This window comes from Schistocerca americana, chromosome X, assembly GCF_021461395.2.
Source record: "Schistocerca americana isolate TAMUIC-IGC-003095 chromosome X, iqSchAmer2.1, whole genome shotgun sequence".
Taxonomy (NCBI): domain Eukaryota; kingdom Metazoa; phylum Arthropoda; class Insecta; order Orthoptera; family Acrididae; genus Schistocerca; species Schistocerca americana.
In genome coordinates, this window is record NC_060130.1 from 719,687,372 (window position 1) to 719,694,079 (window position 6,708).

General features: G+C 45.3%; 1 pseudogene; it reads left to right on the forward strand.

Moving 5' to 3' along the window:
• The first annotated feature begins 3,400 nt into the window (after positions 1–3,400).
• LOC124556980 lies at positions 3,401–3,518 on the forward strand (annotated as a pseudogene).
• Positions 3,519–6,708: the final 3,190 nt, after the last annotated feature.

Genomic DNA, 6,708 nt, shown 5'->3' on the forward strand with positions numbered 1-6,708 from the left:
TAATATAATTTAGACTGCGGAATCAACAGTTTTAGTGAAAAAGGGCCACAAAATTTCTTCGATTATGGTACAAGTACATCTTCTGTCCGTAAATTGCCGTTCGATGAATCTATGCATGTTTCAAAGATCCAACTTTGTTTTTACACTTATTCATTGATTTCGGTCCAATAGTTTATAGCCGGCCACTGTGGCCGAGCGGTTCTTGGCGCTTCAGTCCGAAACAGCGCTGCTGCTACGGTCGCAGGTTTGAATCCTGCCTCGGGCATTGATGTGTGTGATGTCCTTAGGTTAGATAGGTTTAAGTAGTTCTAAGTCTAGGGGACAGATGACCTCAGATGTTAAGTCCCATAGTGCTTAGAGCCATTTGAACCAATAGTTTATAGTGAAGCAATCTGATCTCTGTAAGTCGTCTAACTCGTATGTCTTTCTCCGAGGGGTATAGTGTGTATAAAGAATTCATAAATAGTCAGTTAATACGTGTTGGTGTCTGAGAAAACTGTAATAATAATTGATTTTAAAAAATATATTGTTTTTCTTGATAAATAACGTCATCAACTTTGTTATTATTACTTTGTGCCGCGTCTACTTGCACCCACGCAATCCACTGTACGTGATGGCACTTCAAGCACTGAGTTGATTTCTCTAGGTTAATCATTGTTACTGGGGAATTGGGGGATGCACTAAGAAGTGGTGTTTGTCGTGTCAGCTGTACTGTTATAGGGTTTGGACTCAACGGCACTATTCCTGACAGAATCGCAGAGGACATATAGCCGAATAGCAATCCAATGTATGACACACTTTCGATGGCCATAAACCTGAAGTGGTGTCACTGGTTTACGACTTTTAGACCTGCAGCGAGGATAGGGGAACCGTGCTCGACATAGTTACGAAGGCAAGCAGCACACATTGGTTGCTAACACACAGGGTATGAGATTAGCACAGCGCTAACTCCCCAAGAAGGCTCTCGCTCACAGCTGGTACTAGACGCGGCTCCGGACCTGTATCCCACAGACTCAGTGACGCCAGAACTGGGAGGAGCATTCTTCCAGAGGACTCGAACTTCATAACAGTACTTCAAAGCAGTACTATATACTTGTGTGACGTTCACTTGACAATTATAACAGTGAGTCAATTAATGTTAAGTGATAAGTGTATATGATTTTTCACATCATAATTCAGGACATATTCTGTGCGCCTTGCACTTTCTATGTAACCACCAAGCGGCTTCATGTAGATAGTAGTACTTTTCTCTAAGAACAGTTTTGTGATAAAGGCTTTCCACACACTTTCGACAGCCATAAACGTGAAATGCTATCCCTAGTTTACGAGTTTTAGAACTGCAGCGAGGTCCATATGGTGTAACCTAATTATGAATGAAAACTTGCGAATGACGCAAATATCGTTGATTTTCTTCCAGATTATCAGTCTCAACCATGACGACACAGTTCATCATGGATGAGATAGTAAATTTGAGGGAGCCAGAAGAAATGTCGTTCTCTAGAAACATTGCATGAAAGAATCACCCAAAAGGATAGAAGGGAAAGAAATGTAACTTCACCAATGTGATGTTATTTCACTGATTACAATATCAATTAAATTTGCAAAGAACTTGACAGTATGAGCCCACTTATCGGTATAACAATGCATCCTCTTTGACCTGGATGTGTGTACTGATTACGTTGGGAAGGTTGTCATAAAGCCGTTGAAACCTCTCTTGAGACAAGTTGATCTACAAAGGTTGTAACTGGACCTTGATGTCCTAGACACTGAAACATCGCGAAGACAAGTTATAGGCACACGTGCCACGTGCAGACGAGCGTTGTCCGTTTGAAATATGGCTCCATAATATTGTCGCAAGAGAGGTAACACACGAAGACGCAAGATGTCCATGACGTGCCGATGTGACGTCAGATTTCGTTCAATCGTTACCAGCCGTGATCTGAAGTCATATGCCACGACTCCCTAGGTCATGACGCTTGGAATAATGGGATCTGTCCCCAGGTCGCCGCCGTACTTGCCGACTATTGTCGTCGGGGATAGGGGAGAACCGCGATTTATCGCTGAAAACAGTGCGACGCCATTCGTCAGCAGTCCATGCTGCCCGGCCTGACACCACTCTAAACGCAGCCGTTTGTGTCGTGGTGTGAACGGGCGCCTACGCATGGGACGATATTCCCTAGTCTTCGACCAACGGTGCGGGATGACAGAGAAAGCTGCAGGGAGTACCTCACTTGTTCCCAGATAGCAGGCTCTGACATGTAGGGGCTACGCTGTAGTTGGTGCGCAATACGGCGACCCTTCCTTGTGGTGGTCTGATGTGAACCAGCGGAATCTTGGCGATGACTATGCATGCCCTCCTGTTCCCATGCAGTCCAATCTTCGGGCCACTGTCACATCCGAACGCCCCACAACTCTGGATATTGCACTGCTCGACCAGTCGGCCGAGTAGAGACACATACAATGAGGCCCCTTTCAAAATCTGTCACGTGCTGATAACGCTCTCTCAGACGATTACCAGTGATCATTCAATATCCGAGCCGGCCGGTGTGGCCGAGCGGTTCTAGGCGCTTCAGTCTGGAACCGCGCGGCCGCTACGGTCTCAGGTTCGAATCCTGCCTTGGGCATGGATGTGTGTGATGTCCTTAGGTTAGTTAGGTTTAAGTAGTTCTAAGTTCTAGGGGACTGATGACCTCAGATGTTAAGTCCCATAGTGCTCAGAGCCATTTGAACCATTCCAACATCCGACGCTGTTCACAACCCTTGTGTGCCCTACGAGGCCCGGTAACAACAATATATACGGACAAAAGTGATGCCTTGTGGTGTCCATTGTACCTGTCAGAGAGAACCGCAACTCTAATCATGTACATATCAGCCGATGGCGTGTACGCGTACGAAGTTACGTCTTTTTTGTCAGGCAGTGTATTAACGGATTTTATTGGACCTCTGTACGTAAAATCACAATAGAATATAGGTTTAATTTACGGCACTTTTGTCAGTAAGACTTAAGTCTGTCTTTTCTCCACTGATGAGGCTTAGCAGTTAATCTCTGCGTTCACTGTATGTGATCCATCAATAAGATAGTATCAGGGATTATCCTGCGACCTTGGAAGCTGCTTTTTAGCTTTATATCGACCTTAATCGTACCTCTCAGTAAGTGATTACCTTATGTAAAGTTCCCATTACTAGAACGCAGTTGTGGAGAGCATTTCCTTGCATACTTCAACGCCTTGTGCATAGAACGCGCGTTTTATTGCTGTTGGAGACTCAGAAACTGTCTAGCAGTAAACCTACAGAGCTTTGCCTGCCTATTTGGATAAAGTGTGAATTCTAAGTGTCCTGTTACTTGCACACAGTTTCGCCACAACCACTCTACTGTTTTCCGGCTAGCAAATACTACAGTGCCACCGGGCTTGCCGCATTGGTAACACCGGTTCCCGTCAGATCACCGAAGTTAAGCAATGTCGGGCTGGGCTAGCACTTGGTTGGGTGACTATCCGGTCTCCCGAGCGCTGTTGGCAAGCGGGGTGTGAGGCAAACTGAGGAGCTACTTGATTGAGAAGTAGCGGCTCCGGTCTCGTAAACTGACATACGGTCGGGAGGGCGGTGTGTTGACCACATGCTCCTCCATATCCGCATCCAGTGACGCCTGTAGGCTGAGGAAGACACGGCGGCCGGTCAGTGCCTTTGGGCCTTTCTAGCTACAGTGTTCTTCGTACATGAATTTATAAGCAGTTGTCATAAACGACAGGCATAATCTTTCTAGCTGCGAAAGCGACGGGTGATATGTTGTGTTGTGCAGAAACAATACGTTTTTCACGCACAAAGATTCTTTCCATGCCCCATTTTCCTGTGGTTATCAGAAACACATATATCATACATTGCATCTCAACATAGCTCCTATGTTTCAGCAACAGATCACGTTCCATTATTTTCTATCATTCCACTTGTTTGGAGCGTATAGGTGCATTACATTTCAGTACCATGAAAACTGAGAAAGGTTTTACTAATTTGAAAACCGATAGCAGGAAAATGTTTAAAATTTTGAAGATATGAGTTTAATATCTAGAGAACCAAATAATTTTTTCTTAACACTTAATACTTTCTTCTGCCATGCTTTAACAGACGCGTAAAATTAAAGTTGCAATATCTTCCTGATACCACGTTAATTGGCAAGTCCCCACAAACTGGGTGGATGAGTTTCTCTCGGGCTGCTCCTATAGGAATGTGTGTAATACACCACTAAAGTGTTCAACGACTCTACATTTCATGACAACTTCACTTAATTTATATATACAAAACAAAAATAGAGGTTTTAGTTAAAAAAGATCAGTGTAGAGTGTTGTGGTCTATATTTAAACTTATTGTCTCCATTATCGTGAAAGATTAAATTTCTAATTTGGGCTTCTCTTTACTGTTCATATTGTATAAATGCAACATAAAATGATTGTTCGAAATGGAGTACTAAATATATTACGTTGAGTGCCAGAGAGAACTGTTTCGGTTACTATCGTAGAAAAATGAATAAACTCTTAGCAGCCGGCAGGGGTGCCCGAGCGGTTCTAGGCGCTACAGTCTGGAACCGCGCGGCCGCTACGATCGCAGGTTCGAATCCTCCCTCGGGCATGGATGTGTGTGATGTCGTTAGGTTTAAGTAGTTCTAAGTTCTAGGGGACTGATGACCTCAGAAGTTAAGTCCCATGGTGCTCAGAGCCAAACTCTTAGCAAACAATTATCACACGTCTTAAAGAAGTTCAAGATTTATATATGAATTTGTTCTGAATTAAAGTATAGTGAGAATGACATCGATGTCGACGAAACGTTAAACCCTGAAATATGCTCAGGACAGTTAGCAGAGTGGGATATAAATATATGTTATTCTAGCGAAACAGAGTTCCTTCGACTAACGAATGTGTCACACATTTTGCGTGGTACATTACTATGGTGTACTTGCCAAAGTTGGTTTACGAGACTTGTATTCGGCTATCGACCCTGACGCTACCCTGATAGTTCTCCTCGTTTTATACGGAACGCAAGACCCCACTTCGTACATTCCCATCATTCTCCGTAGCTTCTGGGAGACACTCTGCGGGAGGGTTAAATGTCCAAGGCGGCCGCTGTGGCCGAGCGGTTCTAGGCGCTTCAGACTGGAACCGTACGACCGCTACGGTCGCAGGTTCGAATCCTGCCTCGGGCATGGATGTGTGTGATGTCCTTAGGTTAGTTAGGTTTAAGTAGTTCTAAGTTCTAGGAAACTGATGACCTCAGATGTTAAGTCCCATAGTGCTCAGAGCCATTTGAACCATCTGAGGTCATCAGACCCCTAGACTTAGAACGACTTAAACCTAACTAACCTAAGGACATCACACACATCCATATCCGAGGCAGGATTCGAACCTGCGACCGTAGCAGCAGCGCGGACTGAAGCGCCTATAATCGCTCGGCCACAGTGGCTGGAGCAGTCGTTGTCATAATGCGGAAACGGAGCGATTCATCTGATGTCCAAAAGGGCATGATCATTGAATTGCGAGCCAAGAATGGAAGCATTTCCGAAACGGCTACGTTTGTAAACTTTTCGCTTGCCGTCATGATTAAAGTATGCCACGCATGGCAAAATGGCGCCATCCAAAAACGATTCCGAGGCCACTGTGGTGTACCAGGTGGCATAGATAGCAGAGGTGATCGACGGTTGTGGACATGTCTTCTGGTTGCAGCGTACGGGCCTCCGCATCAATCACCTGTTTCATGCACCCATGCTAACTACTATTCATCGGCGACGAAGGCTGGAATTTGCACGCCAATGCCGCAACTGGACGTCCACTGAACAGGTGCCCTTTTCAAATGAATCACGTTTTATGCTCAACCAGGCAGATGGCCGCTGAAACGTCTGAAAGCAAACACACCGATAATCGTCGGAAGGATTCAGGCCGGAGGAGGGAGTGTTATGGTCTCAGGAATGTTTTCATGGCATTCTCTGGGTGATGTCGTCGTTCTGGAAGACACAGTGGATCAACACAAGTATGCGTCTATTCTTGGGTACCATGTCAGACCCCTACATGAAGCTTGTTTTTCCTCGGTACGATGGCATCCACCAGCAGGACAATGCAACGTGTCACGCTGCTCACAGTGTACGTGTGTGGTTCGAAGAGCACAAGGATGAGTTTACCGTAACCCCTTGTGCACCAAATTCCCCGGATTTAAACCCAATCGAGAACCTGTGGGATCACCTCGATAAGGCTGTATGTGCCAGCAGAGGACCAGTTGACAACGACTGCACTGTTTTCCGTGTCCCCCATCCCCCTCCCCCTCCCTGTACTGCTAGTGCTGCCACCTGTCGTCTGTTAGTGGTTATTGAACGTTATCGTCGAAAACACGTGATGGTCACATGAATGTGACTGGCAAACTCAAGTACACTGTTAAACACCACAAGCTCGACACAATGAAATACTGACGCACCTGCATGGCATTTTAGATCATAATAGCGAAGCCTAGAATCATAGCCCATTGGAGATTGCATAGTTCGATAATACTGGCAGATAGTACGAGGAGTGGGTGCTACGAGACGCACAAAGCAACAGGGCTAGTTTCCTGCTGCAATCGGCTTTTAATCCGAAATAGGTAATGCGTATTAACTCGAGGCACTTTTCCCGAGAGACTGAAATATGTCACTGTTAAACATCTCCATAAGAAAGATGATAGGAGAGATGTCAA